At 43.7% G+C, this 21391-nt stretch overlaps 1 protein-coding gene across 3 annotated transcripts in view; it reads left to right on the top strand.

Annotated features, from left to right (window-relative positions):
• The first annotated feature begins 586 nt into the window (after positions 1 to 586).
• The window catches only part of LOC144784119 (uncharacterized), a 104197-nt gene continuing 83392 nt past the window's right edge, over positions 587 to 21391 (top strand). The window contains exon 1 of one of the 3 annotated variants that reach the window (XM_078662799.1): positions 587 to 661. The gene's annotated coding sequence lies outside the window, so the exon portion shown is untranslated. Of the gene's footprint in view, positions 662 to 1797; positions 1972 to 2053; positions 2547 to 21391 lie in introns of those variants that run through there. The other 2 variants (XM_078662801.1, XM_078662802.1) reach the window with 2 other exon arrangements.

The raw sequence follows: 21391 nt of genomic DNA, 5'->3' as shown, positions 1-21391 counted from the left end.
AGATGACGCCGCTGACTTCCTGGCTTTGGCTGCGCCCCGAGTGGTCGTCATCGCCACAGACAAACGCTAAAATAGTGCACAGAATTACTAAGTAGCAACCAGTAGAGCTGGTCCTAGTGACTCGACCTAATGCCCGTCGCGGATAATTGTGACCAGGACAGATCATCCCACCACCCGGACTCGAGCATGCTCTCAACTGCCAATTAAAAGCATCCCATTGCCCTCCCCTCAACCCTTCCATCGAGAATTGCGTGTGGCCGTATTAAAACTTATACAGGCGAAGACGGCCGGCACATCCGTTACAGTCTTATCCCTAAAGTATATAATACAAAAGACTAGATATGATCAAGCGGATTTCACAAATGGGAGGAGTGGCTGGAAAGGTACTTATACACCGAAAGACACCGGCCTGACTCTGCAGCCAATGAGCACCTTCGAACGTCGTGCAGGGTACAAAGCCTGGTTGATGCGATGCCAGTGCTCCAATCCTACGCCACCTTACGTGCTACGAACCCTCTCCTTCCTAGACACGCTTAGAAAATGTTCAGACGCGGGATTGGTCATCATGTTACCCGGAAGTGGAAACATAATAACCAAAACGTCAACCCTAAATGATTAATTACGGAGAGCAAGTATGATGTTGAAGGCACCGACGGTGTGTGTAAGTAGAGGATGTACTTCTCTTGATGGCAGCTTTTACTCTTGCCTGCTTAGTGCTAGTCAAGATTGGTGGATTTCCACAATGGAAACATCTTTCCGGTCTCTCCTCTCTCTCCCGGTTAGCTCCACGACCCTTTCACCTGTTTCAAATGAAGTACGGCAGGGTGCACCTTAGAGCTACACCTAACCAGCAAGGAACTGCTTTACTTTAATATATCAGCATATGAAGTGCTGCTATCGTTGCCTTTCCACTTAACTCTGCCTATAAACAAACGGCCCTTCAAGTGACATGTACCTTGGCAGTGGATGTTTGTCGACCCATTGGGCTAGTCAGTCACCATGTCGGCTTCGCCTTTGCTGTAGGGCTTGGCAAACATTACCTCCGTTTTGGGTACATATCGCAGATTTGAGTTTCATACCTTCCGGTTCGTCCGTACAGCAGCAGAGGGTTTGGCTGAAACAGAGAAGCAAATATGTTATTCTGAATGTCATCGTAGATATTTAGGGAAAGTGCAACTTTTGATAAGAGTACTTCAGGGGTCTTGTTAATTATTTTAACTCCGTTCCTGAAATATTTTGGCTCAGTTAAAACTTTCCCGGATATTTTTAGAAGTTGCAGTGCCCAGGGGAAGGGGTAGGGATGGGAAAGGTTGTGATTCTGGTGGGGTAGTGGGATGGAAAAGAGTGCAAATCACATGTAATACAAGCACATGTTAATCGTGTGCCGAAAGATACAAATCAAAAACCACATTAAAAATTAAAGTACATTGAATCTGTACTAGTCTGCATGTAACATATAATAGCTCAGTAATTCAAGTACTGTATGCAAGACTGGCATTGGGCAGTTGTTGACGTTTCGACCCCCTTCAAGATGTAGGCCACATCGGGAGCCTTACAATGGGGGGTCTTCCTCAGGACAGTGTGTGGGTGGAGTGGGGTTTCGGGGCACCGTCAATGGTAAACTGTAGTAAATGTCCTCTCCACTGTTCTTCTCTGGATAGACTGTACTATGATATCTGTGACATCATAGAATGCCTGGGTGTCCCTCTGGCTCACAGTGCCTCTCTCTAACTTACTGTGGCAGTTGGTCATCTCAGGCTGAGCTGCTAACAGCTGGCTCCTGGTGGGGTTTACTTCTGATCTTGACCTGTCTACCTGTCTTGGAAGGAACTTGCAATAAAGGATCTTAACTTACACAGTGGACTGTGCATCCTTCATTTACCACAGTTGGGCGACATTTTAAAGAGGATGAACCTGCGTGTGTACTAAGGAAGCTACTTCATGAAAAGGAACTAAAGACATTCTTAAAAGGTAACGCCCAGCTTACCCCACCAGTGTCCTGTTCCATCTCGACAGCCTGAACCCTGCGTGTGTGTCTTTATTTGGATGTCTGCAGTCTGGGCTCTTGTTACTTATGAGCTTGCTGTCACACTCATGCTGTCTGAATTAGTCTTTTCACCTACGTTGTTCTCTAAGGCCTGCGGTGTTTGTCTTGTTCATCTGGCCTTAACTTACATTGAGAAGCGTCAGTACTCTTCTAGTGTTTCTGGATCCAACGTTAATATCCATTAACGGACTTCATTGAGCCTGCGTGAGGAAGCAAGTGCTGACTTCTGAAGAATCCTATGTGGAATGTCTACTCTGCCCTGCACCTTGTGGGAGAACTTCTTGTCTGGTGAGAGGTTTCGCATATATATGTGTTGGTGACTACCCTGCCTGTCTCTGTCCTCTGGCTTTTACTTCGGAGCCATCTAAGTTGGAATTTGAAGCATCGCATGTACACGAGTTGCTGAGAGGCAGACGCTGAGTTTTTTTTATTGTGTTCGATGGCGAGTGAACTGAAGACACTATCCAGAGTGGGAAGAAAGCGAGACTGCATCTTTCCGGTCAGTGGGTGGCACCTTTGTTTATTTTATGCACTCAATGAAAGTCTTTCCTCATGGCAGTTGAACCGCCATATTTCTAAAGAAGCCACGAGCCCTTGCGCGCACACAATCTCTACGCTGTCAACCTTACTGGTCTTGTGGTGCTGGTATCTTTCTCCTATGACCTTTGCACCTCTGCCACAGCTTGTTTCTGCTGCAAGGCCACATTTGATTGCTTGAAGACACATGTGCACTGGCGTGTTCTTGCTGAGTAGCGAGTTGCATTAGTCAGACATTAGTGTGACTCTCTTTCTCAGCAGAGGGATGTGTAGGTGCACGCTGTACCTTTGGGTAATCAAAAGTAACCTTTGAAGCAATAGACTGTTTTGTATATATTTCACTGTCCTTTTTGTGTAGTTAGTAGACTCAGATACATGATTATGTATTTAATATTGCAGATACCCTGTATCCACAAGTACAAGAAGATTAATTCTGTTGGTCCTGAGGAAGGTGGTATTAACCCACCGAAACGCGTTGACCTGGCGTATTAAGTCACTTGTACCATCTGGACTACCTCAATCGCAGAAAGGAGTGGATGTATTGTATGTTGAGTTGAGTATGTGATGTGGTATGTATGAGTCGGAGTGTTTGCTGTTTGGTGTGTGGTTATCAGGGTCTATGTAAACAATTTGTCTGATCCTAGACATGTGAATAATGGATTATTTTTTAAAGTGTTGATAAAACTAAAAGTATATTTATGATATGATGAAAATATTTAACAAAAAAGAAGAAAATAAGCCTTTTTGAAAAAATAAATAAAATAAGGAAAAAGATTTAAAATTATAGTATCTGTGTTGATTTGGAAGTTTTTTCCCATTATGAATGTATTTGAACAATATCAAATATGAAAATGTAGGGCCATAGGGGAATTTCTCTTGTTATTGTTGATACTGTCCTCTCTTTTCCCTGGCCGAAAGAATATTTTAGAGGGGGTCCCATTTATTTGCTATGACGTTTGTCAGCCCGCCTTTACTGTGAACCTTCCGGCGCGGTCGTGACAGCTTGCTGCCATTTTGCATGGAGTCTGTGCGCAAGTCAGGGCAATCTGTATGACTGCGTCTGGTGCATTACTCTCTGTCTCCCGGGCTGCTCTATCTTCTCCTGTGGTGCCAGTCAAACAGACGAAAGACCGGAAATGTATCTCATCAAAGAATGGATGGATTACGTGACTTTTCATTGTGATGGTTCTGCTCATTACATGAACACTGCGAGTATTCAACAATTGTCAACTCTTAACTACGTTGTGTTGTACTTTCGATGCTTGTCACTACCTGAAGCAATCTACGAGGATCCCGGGTGAGAAATCGCTCACCGGAGCTAGTGTTATTTATCTATTGTGTAGCAGTTAATTTACCACTACATATTATTTAACATAGTCTTGTTCTGGAAAGTGGTGTGTTTTTTTATTATGGGAAATTTGTGCTTCTCTCATGTAAAGCGTGTTGGGGATGTTGTAGTTTGGCGTTGTTGGGTAGTCAATGCTCATCCATTTTTTTTCTTCCAAGGTTGGTATCCTGAAGTGTACCCTATCTAGGGGAGGTGGTGTCTGTGTGGGTAGTCTATGCCCCGTGAAGTGGTGTTTGCGAGTAGTCCATTACCCATGTAGTGGTGTTTGCGGATAGTCTATGTCCCATTTTTTTTCTTCCCATTTTTATTATCCTGTGTTGTACCCTACTCAGGGGAGATTGTGTGTTTGCGGGTAGTCCATGCCCCATGTAGTGGTGTTTGCGGGTAGTCCATGCCCCATTTTTGTTTCCAGGGTTACTATCCTGCGGTGTACCCTTTTCAGGGGAGGTTGAGTGTTTGCGGGTAGTCCATGCTCCATTTTTGTTACCAGAACTACTGTCCTGCGGTCTACCCTTTTCTGGGGAGGTTGGGTATTTGCGGGTAGTCCATGCCCCATTTTTGTCCCAGGGTTATTGTCCTTACCCTGCGGTGTACCCTTTTTCAGGGGAGGTTGGGTATTTGCGGGTAGTCCATGCCCCATTTTTGTCCCAGGGTTATTGTCCTAACCCTGCGGTGTACCCTTTTTCAGGGGAGGTTGGGTATTTGCGGGTAGTCCATGCCCCATTTTTCTTCCCAGGATCACTGTCCTGTGGTGTACGCTTTGAGTTTGAGTGTTTGCAGGTAGTACAGGCCCATCTTTTGTCCCAGGGTTATTGTCCTTACCCTGCGGTGTACCCTTTTTAGGGGAGGTTGATTATTTGCGGGTAGTCCATGCCCACTTTTGTTTCCAGCATTATTGTCCTGCGGTGTACCCTTTTCAGGGGAGGTTGAGTGTTTGCGAGTAGTCCATTCTCTGCGCTGTTCCCTGCTTTTGGTGAGATTGTTTGTGCACTATGTTCTGGTCGAAGTCTACCTTCTTGCAACTCCTTGCCAGGGTTTCTTATTAGTAAGATTTTGAGCTGTGAATTTGTCATACGTTTAGTGTCGCCATATCTTTATCAGGGGTAATTTGTTTTGTTTTTGGTGAATTCTTGTGGAAGGAGTGTGCTCTCTTGGATTATCTTAAGTGAATCTTACCCCCTATTGTGTCTCTCACAGACTACACTCATTTTCTTTTGCTTCTAGGGTGTTTACCCTGTGGTGTACCCATGCGTGGGGAGGTTATGAGTGTTACCAGCTAACTTAGCTGTTTGTCTTGTTTTTGTCTAAACCGTGCTGTTTCGTTAAGGGAGGGGGATGAGGCATATAGTGACACAATGTAGTTTTCTTTGTTCATTTCTCTGCTAATCATACCTCATGCTAATGTCATCTCATGTCGTACATTATTACTTTTGGTTCATCTCTATTTTGTACTTTCCTGCTGATGATGCATTTGAGGTATTTTGCCTATCGTTTCTTTATTCTGTTCTTATTCCATAAGGGAAGAGGATGTGTAGTAAATGTCCTCTATACTGTTCTTCTCTGGATAGACTGTACTATGATATCTGTGAAATCATAGAATGCCTGGGTGTCCCTCTGGCTCACAGTGCCTCTCTCTAACTTACTGTGGCAGTTGGTCATCTCAGGCTGAGCTGCTAACAGCTGGCTCCTGGTGGGGTTTACTTCTGATCTTGACCTGTCTACCTGTCTTGGAAGGAACTTGCAATAAAGGATCTTAACTTACACAGTGGACTGTGCATCCTTCATTTACCACATAAACCAAGGACTTCTCACAAATCAATGGTGGGAACAGGCATGGCGTCGGCGGCTCATGACATCGGAGGAGTGAGAAAGCACTCAATACTGGGTTGTGACATGAGTTTCGCCGGTCCCCTGATTTATTCGGGGTTTTGAAGCTTGTTGACTTTTGGATTTGTTTTCCAACCCACCTGTCCTTTTGGATTCGTTTGGATAGGAGTTGTCACAACCCAGTATTGAGTGCTTTCTCACTCCTCCGATGTCATGAGCCGCTGACGCCATGCCGGTTCCCACCATTGATTTGTGAGAAGTCCTTTGTTTACCATTGACGGTGCCCCGAAACCCCACTCCACCCACACACTGTCCTGAGGAAGACCCCCCATTGTAAGGCTCCCGATGTGGCCTACATCTTGAAGGGGGTCGAAACGTCGACAACTGCCCAATGCCAGTCTTGCCTACAGTACTTGAATTACTGAGCTATTATATGTTACATGGCAGACTAGTACAGATTCAATGTACTTTAATTTTTAATGTGATTTTTGATTTGTATCTTTCGGCACACGATTAATATGTGCTTGTATTACAAGTGATTTGCACTCTCTTTTCCATCCCACTACCCCACCAGAATCACAACCTTTCCCATCGCTACCCCTTTCCCTGGGCACTTCAATTTTGGCAGTGATGTATTTAATGTTCATTGGTTTCTTTTGAATATCCTATGATCAGTGTCAGTGTGATTAAATAACACTGATCGTTAAATTGTGTTCTGATCTCTTTTTCTTAAGTTTTTGTTTATCAATTTGTCCTTTTGTCAACACTTTTTGATGTTATACTCACTGGGACCACCCCTTTATATACTGTTGAGTACCCAGGTCCCAGTGATTCCGGGTTTACCCTTTTGTGTAACATTTTTAGAAGTTGCCCTGCAGAAAATGAGGAAATCCTGCTGCATTCTGATTCCAGCAGCTATTATTAAACCAGATCTGGGCCGGTCACAGTGAAATATGCTATATGTAAGAGATGTACGTGAATGGTAAGAATGTAAGAGGTATATGTCTACATGAGTACTTACGTCAATAACCAAAGCTAAAGCATTTACTAATTTATTTTTGTTTCTTTAATTTCTTCCACTTCACTAATTACCCCAATATAGTGTGTCCAAGCGCTTTAGGTTACACAGATATTATATTGTTGCAATAAATCATGCAACAAAAAGTTAGTCAATATACAGGGAATGTTGCAGAAGTCAATATGGGTTATAAGTTGTAAAAATAGCATATTATCCATACAGATATACATTACATTAAGATGGCCTGTTAAGGAAGTAGTTCAAGTACGGATTTGAAACGAGTGGCGTCTGCAGAATGCAGTGACTAGGGTTGCCTGTACTAAGCCTTTATCGTTAGCCAAAGGAGCTATTTTAGCAACGTTAGAATAATAAAAGCCTGAGGGAAAAAACTTAATAAAGTTCTTGCATTTTGCAGGCAACTACTCGAGTCAGGTTCATAACTCATTATGCTTTATTAAAATTACTTGTAAAGTGTGGCTTAGAGGCAACACAGATGTATGTGCAACAAAAGCATTAACCCACTGAGCTATCTACATACAATATATAAATCAGTGACTTGCATGTTACATGGTGTGCTTTACAGCAGGCTCATTAACCATCTATGCTATCTTGTGGTGAATCCGAATTTTGACTGGTCAGCACATAAACCTCTCCAGAAGTAAGTGCATTACCTTCCAGGTTATCCTACTATTATAGTCCCCTAGAAGTTGATGAGTACAAAAAGGTATTTGCAGCTGGTGCCCTAGCTTAACCAGACTTGCCAGATAGACATCCCTGAGGCCGAAGCCGGGGAGGTGACACTGTTTGTGTATTTTAAAATCAGAATCGTAATTTTTAAATTGAATTTGTGAAATTCCTAGTGTGTCCTGTGCTTGCACTTACCCTCACATGCCCCACGCACCTCATTCCACCGCCGCAGCCGAGTAGGTGCTGCTGTCAGGTGGTTGACCGCCATCTTGGCTGAGGAGTGGGTCGGCAGACTAGTTGCTCGCCCCTCCCGCAATCACTCGCATAAAGCCGCGCTGATCCGCACGCGCAAAGACTTGCCAGATAGACATCCCTGAGGCGGAAGCCGGGAGGTGACCCTGTTTGTGTATTTTAAAATCAGAATCGTAATTTTTAAATTGAATTTGTGAAATTCCTAGTGTGTCCTGTGCTTGCACTTAGCCTCACAAGCCCCATGCGCCTCATTCCACCGCCGCAGCCGAGTAGGTGCTGCTGTCAGGTGGGTGGCCGCCATCTTGGCTGAGGAGTGGGTCGGCAGACTAGTTGCTCGCCCCTCCTGCCAATCACTCGTATAAAGCCGCGCTGATCCGCACGCGCAAAGACTTGCCAGATAGACATCCCTGAGGCTGAAGCCGGGGAGGTGACACTGTTTGTGTATTTTAAAATCAGAATCGAAATTTTTAATTTGAATTTGTGAAATTCCTAGTGTGTCCTGTGCTTGCACTTACCCTCACGTGCCCCTCAAGCCTCATTCCACCGCCGCAGCCGAGTAGGTGCTGCTGTCAGGTGGGTGGCCGCCATCTTGGCTGAGGAGTGGGTCGGCAGACTAGTTGCTCGCCCCTCCCACCAATCACTTGCATAAATGGCCACACCCTACAGGACGTGCAGCGCACGAGCGCAGCGGGAGCGCCGAAGGCGAGCCCGTCTGGCCAGACCGGGCCAGGGGCCTAGACCCTCTATGCCACCCTCCACAGCCCCCACCATCTATGCACGAGAAACCCTCCTCCAGCTTAGAAAAATCACCTCCACACCATGTCTTCACTCGCTCTCCCTGGAAGAGCGACAAAAAAACTGCTCCTATTGTTCATATACCCTAGCACCATCTATTACACCAAAGAAACACTGGGTTAAGATGGCTCTACTTAACTGTAGGTCCCTACCCAAACACGATATAGAAATAAATCTGCTTCTTCAAGACTCTGAGCTAGAGGCTCTGTTTTTGACAGAGACCTGGTTATCCTCCGCATCAGAACCGGATATAGTTTTAGCCCTTCCGCCAGGCTACCTAATCCAAAGACATGACAGACCCTCTGGAATAGGAGGGGGAGTCGCGATTATTTACAAAAACCATCTGTCCTGCCGGTTTATAGACAGTCCAGTTCAGGACTGTGAAAATATACACTTCTCCATCCAACTCTCCCCGTTAAAATCTCTCACGGGCATCCTTATCTACCGCCCTCCAGGAGTACAAGGACAATTTTGTAGCTCCTTGTTGGAAGCCACCACCTCCTACGCCTGTGTCCCCCAATTTTACTATATTGGGAGATCTAAATATTCACTTTGATGATCCAATAGACAAAGTGACTGGAGACTTAATGTTAGATCTTGCCTCCTATAACCTTCACTTGAAAAATCATCGGCCTACTCATGCTAAAGGTCATCTTTTGGACCCCATCTTCTCGAACATCCCCGAATTAGGCACAGACGAGCCCCTTCCCATCCCCTGGTCAGACCACTGTCTAATCCCTTTTAAGTGCCAAATTCACACCAAAGCCCCAGGCAGACTCCCCCTTGCCCCCCTTCTCACCCATGGTCGAAACTAGATATGGAAGATTGGACATATAAAGTTGAAGCCACAACACCAGCCCTCGATTTAGATCCCGTCCTAGCTGACCAGCAACTTTCCATCTGGATCGAAAAATCCCTAGACCTAGTCCTGCCAAAAAAACCTTGCCCCAACAAAAATGGTACATTTGAATCCCCGTGGTTCACGCCAGAGTTGCGTGATCTAAGGAAACAATGTAAAAAGCTTGAACGTCTATGGAGGAAGGATTGGTCCACCAAGGGTAAAGGAGAATATAAATCAGCCATGAGATTGTAGAAAGTCAGCCTAAAAAACACCCAAGCCGCCTTCTTCGAAGGAAAAATCCAAGCCGCTGCCAACTCCACAAGGGAAACATACCGCATCATCAGATCATTGATAAAAGTCCCAGACCCACAACCGACCACCGATCCCTCAGGCCTAAGATGTAATCAGCTAGCAGAGTTATTCTCTACCAAGATTCTCACAATCCTAAAAACACTCCAGACCCCCAACCACTCCCCAGACTTTCCTTCCTTTGTCCCCGCACCAGACACTCCTTGCCTTGATTCCTTTTCCCAGTTAACTAAAGAGACATTTGTCACAATTTTAAATTCAATCAAGAGTGGATCACCGACAGACCCTGCACCCATTAATAAACTAAAACTGGTAACTCCCACTGTGACCCCTCTCTTCACTAATCTAATAAACTCCTCCCTTGGTCAAGGCATTGTCCCTCCCAACTGGAAAAGGGCCACTGTCAGAGCATTGCTAAAAAAATCTCACCTCGACCCCTCAGATCTGGCCAACTGTCGACCAAAATCACTCTTACCCGGAATCAGCAAGGTTGCAGAGAAGTTTGTTAATCAACAGCTCTCCACCTTCCTTGAATCTAACGGTCTCCTGCGCTTCTCCCAGACAGGATTTAGGCCAGGGCAGGGCATCGACATCGCCCTCATAGCAGTGGTCGAAGAGGCGAGATCCATCTTGGACGCAGGGGGATCAGTGGCAGTGATCCTCCTGGACCTTAGCGCCGCATTCGACACGGTGGACCATGCCATCCTTGTCCACCGGCTAAGTAGGGCTGGAGTCACTGGCCTTGCTCTGGCCTGGCTCAAATCTTTTTTAGAGCACAGAACCTTTGAGGTCGCGGACGGACACGCCCACTCCAGAGCGCTGCCCCTTCAGTGTGGGGTCCCCCAGGGCTCCTCCCTGAGCCCCACACTTTTTAACGTGTATATGTCACCTCTGTAGGAAAAAGTGACACCTTTTGGCATGAAGGTAGTTATGTATGCCGATGACACTCAACTTGTTGTCTCTCCAAACAAGTCTGCCCAATGTCAGGAAAACCTAGCTGCGTGCCTCAAGAACATCTCAAAATGGATGAGCGAATCTCTCCTCAAACTCAATGGGGAGAAGTCAGAGATTCTACTGTTGGGCAATCCTTCTAAACCCCCCACTAAGTTTCTGTGGCCACCCTGCATGAGAATACCCCCCACTCCAAAAAAAGAAATAAAAAGCCTAGGTATCTGGCCTGACTAGGACCTTAACTTTAAGACACAAGCCAGGAAAACCGCTGAAATATGTTTTGGCCTCATGCGCACTGCACGCAAAATTGTCCCCCTCATACCTGGAAACTTTTCATTCAGGGCCTTATTATATCAAGACTGGATTATGGAAACACCTTATACCTGGGCGCTCCAAAACTGGTCATCAATAAACTCCAACAGGTCCAGAACGCAGCAGCCAGACTGCTTACTGGTACTAAACTTAGATGCTCTGCAAAACCCGCTCTCAATTCACTACACTGGCTGCCAATTCAGGAAAGAATCACCTTTAAAACCCTCTGCATTACCCACAAAATCCTCATGGCAAGGGCCCCCCTATCTTGAGACCCCACGTCAAACATATAAAGCCAGTAACATATAAAGCCAGTAGACAGCTGAGATCCAACATCCTCTCCTTGGCTAGTGTCCCCAGAATCAAAAGAGCGCGGTCAGGGGGGCGTCTTTTCTCATACAATGCCCCTAAATTATGGAATGCCCTACCTCTCAACATCCGGAGAGAAACTAATCTATTAGTCTTCCGTAAGCTATTGAAAACCTGGCTGTTCCCCTGAATCACCCCGCCCTGGATTTAGTCTGACGAGTCACAGCGCTGGGACGCCCACGGGTAGCTACGCGCTTTAGAAATCCAAATCAAATTGAAATTCAATTCAAATTAAGATATTTTGAATTGCAGTCTGTGACCAATTAAATGAGCAAGATTAAATTTACGGTCACATTTGTTCTTATTGCTAATTACGTTGGGTCAGAGTTAAAAAAATATTAGTTGACTGCCCCATCGTAACCCCACGCCCTTTCTGGTCCACTCTTTGACCCCCAAATTGTGGCGTGGCTGAGTAAATGTTTGCCATATCCAGCAATGAACTGTTGTATTTTTGCATTGCTGGTAAGTACTGCTCTAAGGGTATTGTTGATGACACATAGGACTACAAATACTGTAGTGGTCCTTGTGTGGATGTATTCTAAGTTAACTACTGTGCTCTCCAATATAGAAAACATAGGCCTGACCACACAAAAGGAGCAACTATCAGTTATTGACTCAGTTCCTGGTAAAGGAAGGGGTATGGAGAAAATCTGCATTCGATAACTAGCTTGACTACTCAACCTAACTGTAATGCTCTTGACTCATAAACTGATTTAAAATGATGTGATCCTGTGCAAATATTTTAATTCACTAAGCTACCGTTTTCTTCGTTATTGCATATGAGAGTACCTTCAAATATGTAAGTTTTAGCATGTCTGCTGTCCAAAAAAACCATGTTGTTTGATTTATTAGTTTAAACATTTGCTCCATATATAATAAAAATCTAGCCACTTATAGGATACACATGACCCCTGACTTGACTCTTAGTAGGTTAACAGCATTGTCATCAGGGCGGTGCAGTAATGTTTCTCAAATTATGTTTAAAATCTACTACTTTCAATAAATACATAACTAAAGCATGAAGTGGTAGCACACTGTCCTTCGCTATCAACACATTTTCCATTGAAATAGCCGCAAAAGTTTCGACTGACATTCCCTTTTACTGATAAAACTATACATTGTATACAAATAAGGTTTTGAAATCTAATCTCTGCAAATATTTTTCATTTGCACATCACAAAATAAAGTGTTGTCATTTGTTTTTCCCCTATTTAAATCTTTGTTTGCATCACACGTCTGAATTACAGAAAAGTGCTTTCGTAATTCCTAATATATTTTGAAATATTTGCACTATTAATCATAAGCAATTTCTATGTGAGTTAGAAAAAACACTGACATCCTACAGCCTTTTGTTTCACCATGGATGTCGGACAGCTCACTTGACAAAATCCACTAACTGTAGTAAGGAAAAGTAGACACCATTTTCCAGGATAAGATGGGCAGCAATTTGCAAAATGAGAGACATTTGACCTCTGTCCTTGAAAAGACACTGCACATGTCAAGATAGAAACAATATTTATATGCATCTCTATTGCTCATTCACGTCCTGAATGAACAGAAAACCTGTTTCTTTCCAGCTCAAGTTCACTTGCCAGAACGGGCCAGTAGGCGCTACAAATAGATCGATCTGATAAAATCTGACTCGCCATAGCGAGTGGCTGAGTAGATTTTTCAAGGCCTATTGGGGATCCCCAAACAGCTCCCTTAACAAAGTCAGTGGGTACCCTGGGTGGGACAGGGGCACCAAAATTAAAAAATAAAAAAGCAAGAAGAAAGTGGAGAGTGGCTGTGAGAAGCTTATGAAAACAGCAGGCGGACCGGCTAATTAATTACTCCTTGAAGAAGCCCTTCGCTGGGCCGTTCACATGTTTTTCTTTCCTTGTGTTTGCTCCCGGATGGCAGGGTTATCTTCAACTGATTCACAAAGTGTCAAGCTGGCTGCAGGAAGTATATTTAAACGTTGCCCCAAGTCTCATGGCATATTGAGTTGTAGGCCTCTGTTTGGGTGTACGCTGTTTTAAAAAAGCACTTTTTGAGCTGGAGTTGTTGCTCTTGTGCCCTTGAGTGCGGGGACTCCAAAACTTGGTTTTATGGCTGCATTTTGTGACCTGAAACAAGTTAAAGAAGACTGGCATACATGTTTGTAATCATTATGAACTTGAACGACTTTTTCGGAGATTGATTTTAATAGTGATGATATGGTGTTATAGGGCTGAAGTGTAGCATGATTATTGTTATTAATGTGGTGACTCCCTGACAAAGCCAATAGGACTGATTTATATTGATGTGGTGATCCCTTGACTGACAAAGCCAGTAAGCCTGCCTTATGTATGATGAAACTCTGTTATAGTGGGAGGTTAGGTGTGGTTTAGGTGGGGGAACATTCTGATTATGGTGTTTAGGACCCATTGGGGTGTATTATGACATGATATTGTCACCAAAGTACGCCCATCTATCTGAATGTATATATTTGTAATTAAATTCACAGTATTTAGTAGTGCGTGTGTGAAATAAATGTACTTCCCTCTTTAAAATAAAAAGCCCTGTCTGGAAACAATTTAGTGTTGTTGTTCAGCGTCAACTAATGAAGATTACAAGCCTACACCCCCTCCCATGTGTAGGCCATGGCATGGAAAAGTGGCTTTTTCAGTTGTTGTATGCTATCCCATGACATGGGGCAACTTGAGTTCTGCAGACTTACCAGCGGCTGACCAAATAAATTATTTTCAGTGCCATATCATTCTCTAGAACATTTGAACATATTTAATTTTACACTTACAAATTCTGCTGCAATGGTTAATATCAATCAATCAGTACATTTGTAGAGTGCACAACTAACCGTGAGGGGGTCAAGACGCTGGGGGCGGGGGGGTGCTGCTACTGCTCGATCAGCCAGGTGTTGAGTAGTCTCCTGAAGGCCAGCAGGTCCTGGGTCTGTGGTAGGCGGATAGGGAGGGTGTTTCAGGTTTTTGCGGCGAGTTGGGAGAATGATCTGCCGCCGGTGGTCGCTCAACGGATGCGGGGGACGGGGGCGAGGTCAGCGGAGCGAAGCTGGCGGTTCGGGGTGTAGCATGTGAGTCGTTCGTTGAGGTAAGCTGGTCCGGTGTTGTGGAGAGCTTTGTGAGCGTGGGTGAGGAGCTTGAAGGTGATTCTCTTGTTGACGGGGAGCCAGAGTAGGTCTTTCAGGTGGGCTGTGATGTGGCTGTAGCGGGGGATGACGAGGATGAGGAATGCAGAGGCGTTCTGTATGCGTTGTAGTAGTTTCTGGAGTTTGGCTGATGTTCCTGCGTAGAGAGCGTTGCCGTAGTCCAGTCTGCTGCTGACGAGGACCTGGGTGACTGTCCTTCTTGTACCGGTGGGGATGCATCTATAGATCTTGTGGAGCATGCGCAGGGTGTTGAAGCAGGAGGAGGAGAAGGCGTTCACTTGCTCGGTCATTGACAGTGCTGAGTCCAGAATGACTCCCAGGTTGCGTGCGTGAGCTGAGTGTGCAAAATGTTAAGGCTATTTGGATTACATAATTCATGGAGCAAAGCACATGGCAGGAAGGTGGCATCAGTACAGAAATCTACAGTTGAAATCTCCTAATTGAGGTTACTACCAATTTGCAATTAGGAAATCTCAATTCTTGTTGAAAGAAAACTTTCATCTTTCAAATAGTGATTCCTAGTGGATCACAATCGACCTACCTCCTGAATTTTAACGAGGTATGTCACAGTTTGCCACCCATTAGGAATGATAGACCTCACAGCGATGGCAGCCTGGTGTGGTCAGCAACCCAGAATGTCTAATTGCTTTTTAATAAAACAATCTTTAAAAAAAAATGCAACCCTTTTTCCTTAAAAAGAAAAAAATCAGGATGCGTTTAAAAACAGAAAATGAAACGTTGAAGTTTCATTTTTAGGTCTAGGCTGAGCCAGCCTGCATGTGTTGTTCTGCGAGGCTTCTAGTAAGGCCTTTCAACTCGGACCACACGCTCGTGCATGTGTTTTTTTTTTTTTGTGCTTTTTTTTTTGCTAGCACGCTATTAGCCTTTGCGTGCGTCTTTCTAAGAAAGACAGCACCTAATTGGCCAAAAGCGGGTGCATGTCCCGCCTTCTCTTTCCCCTGGCCTAGGGAGCTCTGGAGTGAGCAGCAGCATGGACGGGGGCCAGCTGCATACCTCACATTCCTTGCAGTGTGCGCACACCGCGCTTGTTCAAAATACTCCCCATAAAGGATTGTAAAACACGGTAAAGAACCTTCAGCTGCCTGCAATTATTTGTAAAAAACGTTAGACAGCTGGAGCATAAGGCGATGCTGCCTCGCTAAACACTCTTGTTTGATTAAGACAGGATAAAGCCACTCGAAACAGCCTATGGGAATGTTACAGGGAGTATTTAGAAGGAAACAATGAATAATATAATAAGCCATCCCTAAAATTAGTGAAACCAAGTCCTGTTTCAAGAATGAAATAGCCTGCTAACCATCAAGATACCCATTGTAGCTAGGCTCCAAATAATACAGCTCAAAATCCAGGAGAGAAAGGCCGCCTACTCCAACAGATAGTTTCAAAGTTGACAAAGGTACGCAACATCTTCCTGCCCCCCAAATCAATTCAGTAAGTAATTTACCACAGTCTCTAAAGAACAAATGAAGACTATGCAAAGGAACATTTGCAAAACAATATAATAAACAAGGTAGTGCCACCATCTTTACCATTGCTACAAGACCCATGAGGAAAAGGGGACGGGAAGACCAAAGGGTAAAGTGGCTGCGGAGGGCCTAAACTGCTCTATCCAAGTTTCATTCCTGGAAATCTGTGGGGTAATAGTATATAATAATACCCAGATATTGAAATGTGACTGCTCCACCTCTCAATATGGAGTCATGCTCCATTTGAAGGGGCAACTCATATCCTGGGAGTAAGAGGAAGATACATGATTTGCACCAATTTACTTTGAGGCTAGAGACTAGCGACATCCGGGCACCCATTCCCTATTAAAATCTCTAAAGCTACTTTGTCCTCTTAACTGACATGCTCTCATAAACAACACTATGGCACCTCCCTCACTGAGTTCAAGGCCAATGTCCAAATCCACTTACTTAATTTGGAAAAAAACAAGCCCATGCAGACTAGACTGTCTACCCTCCTTTACCTGCCTCAAGTACATCTCCACTCGAAAATTGTAAATAGGTACATATGGAATGCATAGATGCCTGATCCTATGTTTAGTTTATCTACCTTTCTCTCCAGTGAAAGCTTCTCATGTCATCAGCATTCTTCTGCATAAACACTGACAAACTTCTTATGATCTCATCTGCTTCTTGCTGCTCAGTTAGAAGAGTTACTAATTCTGCAATAAATATAAATAAGAACTGTGAACGAATGCATTTGTTTACTCCTTTATCATCAATACCCCACGTAAAAATGTCTTCATTTGAAGCATTAGCCAAGCCTCTGGTTTTCAAGTAATTAGGCAGCTATTGGTTGATGGTCAGTAACTGTTTGCCACAAATGTCTCAGGGCCTGGAGTACTCTTACACTTCTTGTGGGATGCAATATGTTCTTGTTTGGACCTTGATTAATAGTTTTCACAGGAGATCGTAGGTGTTTTTAGCCCAGAGTGCCTGCAGTTCGACAGAAGACACTGCCACTGTTCAAGCAGAGTCTTCTCTTACAAAACTTATAGACCTTTTTTGTAACAACAAAAAATATAGAAGAATTCAAGCAAGCATAGACAAATCCAGTACGTCTCAAATTGTCCGCCAGCCATTTGGCTTTATCAGCAATTGTTTTGTCGTGGTTTTTGTAAAACTTAATTGTTGGGGAAGCTGCTGTGCCCTAATCAGTTTAAAAAACTTGACTGAAATCAAAATACTGTTTTGGGTCCCAGAAAGCACACACTGCGATAGTACTTCCTGGCACTGAAAGGAACTACTTTGTGTGTGTATATTCTTTCCTTGTGAAATAGTAGAATGCACACAGTGAAGTTAGCCAGTGGCTTAAGTGGGCTAACCCATTGCCACCTGAAGTCTGCTATAGTGGGTAGAACAAAAAGGTGAATTGACACAATAACAGACCAATGGACGACGAGGGCTGACTGAAAGCCCATATAAGTAACTATATTATACATATACTTTTAGTAAAATGAAAGGTCTTAGCTAAGGCCAGACTTATAAAGAGGGTCATAGCAGCTTTTGCGCCTGAGAAATGCCTTAAACACTCATGCCCCAAACACTCATGCCCCAGAAATATTCATAGTGCTTATGTTGTAAGGTGCTACAATCTTATTACATGGATTGATATTTTCTACCACTAGGCTGTGAACATTCTGAAGAACTTTGATTACGTTTGGCTCTATCATGTGTTGTAATCAGGCTCTGGTTCTAAACAATGTAGAATGAAAACGAGGTGCCAGACACTGGCTAAATAAATGATCTCGTTGGTGGTGGTATTTTGCTACTTTCTTGTAGCCCTACGTTCAGGTATATCTATTCAGTGCAGCACCTGCTGTCCCAGAACAAACAAAAATAAGTTACTTACTTTGGTAACTCTGTCTAGATTCATCACTGTTAGAATATCTGAGGTGCCAGACTGGATTTGAGAAATTCTCCTAGCAATAGCTCCTGTATGCAGACAAGTAGACGACCCTGTGGCTCTTGCAAACTCTTACTTCCCCGAAAGTTAAGGAGTGGGGTTACATATAGGCTGCATCCCAGGGTGCTGACATCAGTTACATCATCTTTGTCCTTCCGTGCCCTTAGGCACAGATCATTGTAGGTGACAGTGTGCCGAAAACTAAGTTGAGACCTTGTAACACTGTGCAGCTGTCCACTCCACAAAACGGGGAAAAAGCCACTAAGGAATCTGTGGTTAGAGTATCCATTAGAAGGGGTTACGGAAGACAACTACATTGTTCTTCATATGGATACTTTTCAACACAGATTCCTCACCTGTAGAATAGACATCATAGCAGGGGCTGTTCCCTTGCGAGGTCCAGTTCACACTCTGAAAGTCTTCAGGTAGGTCGAAATCGCGCTATAAGCACAAGAAACCCTAGACAGACACGACCCAATCCTGCCACTTAAAACAAGGCTAGAGTTCCTCAACTGCAGTGCCTTCCAAATCAGATTCGGTACTACAGTTGGTCCTGGTGCGCCATACATTTGCTGCCATCATAAACCCAGCAGCAAACTGTGGCCTTCAAGACAGCCATGCTGCAGATCTTTCAGACACTGCTGGCTCTATTTGGTGCATCTTCGAACTCCACAGAGTCATTAGGGACCTTTAATTGGACTTCCACTAGCAGGGCTCTCCACCAGCACTGGCCCAGGCTTCTACTCAACCTCCAAGTTCCACACCAGTCCCTCCCGTGCTGGCACTGCTGCAGACTCCAGTTCTGAACCAAGGTTGCACCAACCCTACATCTTGCTATGACCCATCCAAGGCACATCCATTGGTCATTCAAGTGGTCATTCAATGAAATTCTCAGCTTCCTCCGCAAGACTTTTTTTAAACATAATTTTATTGAGTTTTTTATACTTGACAGAACACATATGTCTCATGTGATACAGTGGACAATAAAAATAGAAATAAGATGGGTAGCAATCATGAATACCGGTGATTCTGCCCATGTTTTAACAATAAAAAGAATATGCAGACACATTAGTTCTGAGTGATACAAAATCCTATCGATATATGAGGATTCGGATATTAGAAAACCCCGTTATTATCTATATAGTACAATACTAACACAAGAAAATCAAAACTAAAACTACCCCCCCCCCCACCCCCAAACACAGTTCTTTGGTCCACTATTATACCACGAAACATGTGTGGAGATTGTACTCACTTAATTGAGGCAAAACAATATAAAACATATGCACTTCTGTACCCCCAGGCAATAAAGGACATGGAAAAATATGGTGCTATTCAGGTTCGATCTGATTGACTGATGGGAATCTGGGAGATGTGGGCGAGCGGGCCCAATCAGAGATGCCAGAGGAGTCAGTGAATCTATGGCTTTGAGTTTTTCCAGCATTTAGTCCCATTCCATAGAGATAGGAATCTTACACAGGCCACTAAATTCTTCTTGCCTAATAATTGCACTCTCTGCAGTACCCCATCTGGTCATTTCGGTTTGCCAGGAAAGTAGTGTAGGGGGAGAAGCAGACTTCCGTCTCATTGTGATGGCTTGTTTCGCTATGAGTATGGCCAAATCAGCAAATCTATACTGAACCTTCTGCCGCTTGGGGCATTTATGTAGACCCAGCAGACAACTGTCTACCGCCGGCCAAACAGCCGTACCAGTGATCTCCTGCTGTAGTGTAGTTCCTATATCCCTGATAGGCTCTGCGCATTGGAATAATATACACTATAGTTGTGGCATAGGACTGAGGTCCGTATGCCTCTATCGAGTACATTAAACTTAATCACTTGTGTGTGCCAGCTAACTCGGAGGTCACTAGAAACTTCTTGAATGAACAAGAAGGGATTAGTTTCTGACAACCGCATAAACATGACAACTTTGTTTCCCTTTAGAATCAGAACAGTCTCAGAATCGTGGAAACAATAGATAACATTTTCACTCAGTCAATCTTGCATGCTTAGTTTCTGCAGAGTTACACAGAAATAGATAGACGGGCGTTTCAACAAAAGGGGTTTATTGAACAGCCTTATTTCTCGTGCAAGAGATATGAACTGCTACAATCGTAAGACAGAATGTGGAGTATAATGCGTACAGCGTTAGCAGTAAGAAAATAATACTGCAATAGCATGGTTTGTAGCTATGACATATATTCATAAAATACATACATAAATAACACAGGCTAAAATGTGAATACTCGTCTGGTGCTTCTAGCTAGTTCTACCCCAGTGTACCTAACCTAAGTGTAGTACGAGGTAAGAAGTAGGTGCTGTTTTTCTATAGTATAGTTTAGCTATAGTTAGGTTTGGTGTTGCCAAGATTTGCCAAAAGTCCCTCTGAGTTCTAGTCTGCTCCATACCTTAGAATGAGAGAGGTTGGAATCTCTTTCCAGGTCTCGATCTCTAACACCCCGCAAGGGGAGTCAGAAACACTGGAGCTGGATTCTCTGCGAGGAGGGTGACAGCGTCTGGTCAGTGCGTCAGGCGGGGACTCAAATTCCTTCCAAACTTGCAGTGGCGAGCCGTGCAAGTATGCAGCCGTGACTTGCCATGGCAAGTGAAGGTATATTTATACCTTGAAGGTGTTTAGGAATGCCAGTGCGAGCGTAAAAGTCAGGCAGCGGAACAACATGAATGAACCCTCAAGGAATAGATGTTCATGCATAATAAATGAGTTCTTGGAGAAATCAATAATCCAAGCAGGGGAAGTCCTAAAGGCTTAAGAGTCTGGTTTTCCAAGAACTCGTTGTGACTTTGATGGACGGATGTAGGTGACCATGCCTGTATTTGGTTAGCATGGGTAATGCCTAAATAAGGGTTGGACTTCTATGCCTAAATAAGGGCAATGTGAATTGTGCCTATATTAGGGCATAAATCAGGAAACCTATATACGGTATCTAAATCGACACACAACACCCACTCCAGTTTCTTATGAACGACATTACTAAATCCTAAACATTTAAATATATCTAAAATAGAGTTTCGCGTGATTTGCTAAAACATGTCTAAAACATATTGCTAAAAAAACATTTAAAACGTTTGCTATGCATAAAATGCTACGGTGCTGTACATATCAAAGCAATGTTTCATTCTAAGCATAAGTTGACATTGAATGCTAAATGAATGAACATGAGTATATACATTATTATGAAATGGCTCATAAATTCAGAAGAAAAAAGGTGCCGAAACCATTTCATGTCATGTTACATAAATCAATTAGTTGTTGACAAGGTGACATATTGTCGCTGGAAGTGTTTCAAAGAATTCTGTTCTCTATGAATAGGTCTACTATAAGCACATTACTGTGCCATAAAAAAGAAAAATTCAAATTTAGAAGAAAAAAAATATTCATAGAAATTTTTTCCAAAGTTAGTCTCTGTTTTGAAAAATGAAGGCCAAATTCAGAGTGTCTCGGTACACTCTGTGCCAAATCATAAATGAGTGTGTGGGCTTTGAGAAAACATCAAATC

This window comes from Lissotriton helveticus, chromosome 10, assembly GCF_964261635.1.
Source record: "Lissotriton helveticus chromosome 10, aLisHel1.1, whole genome shotgun sequence".
Lineage (NCBI taxonomy): Eukaryota > Metazoa > Chordata > Amphibia > Caudata > Salamandridae > Lissotriton > Lissotriton helveticus.
Note: the sequence above shows the minus strand (reverse complement) of the source record. Positions and strands in the feature narration are given on the sequence as shown.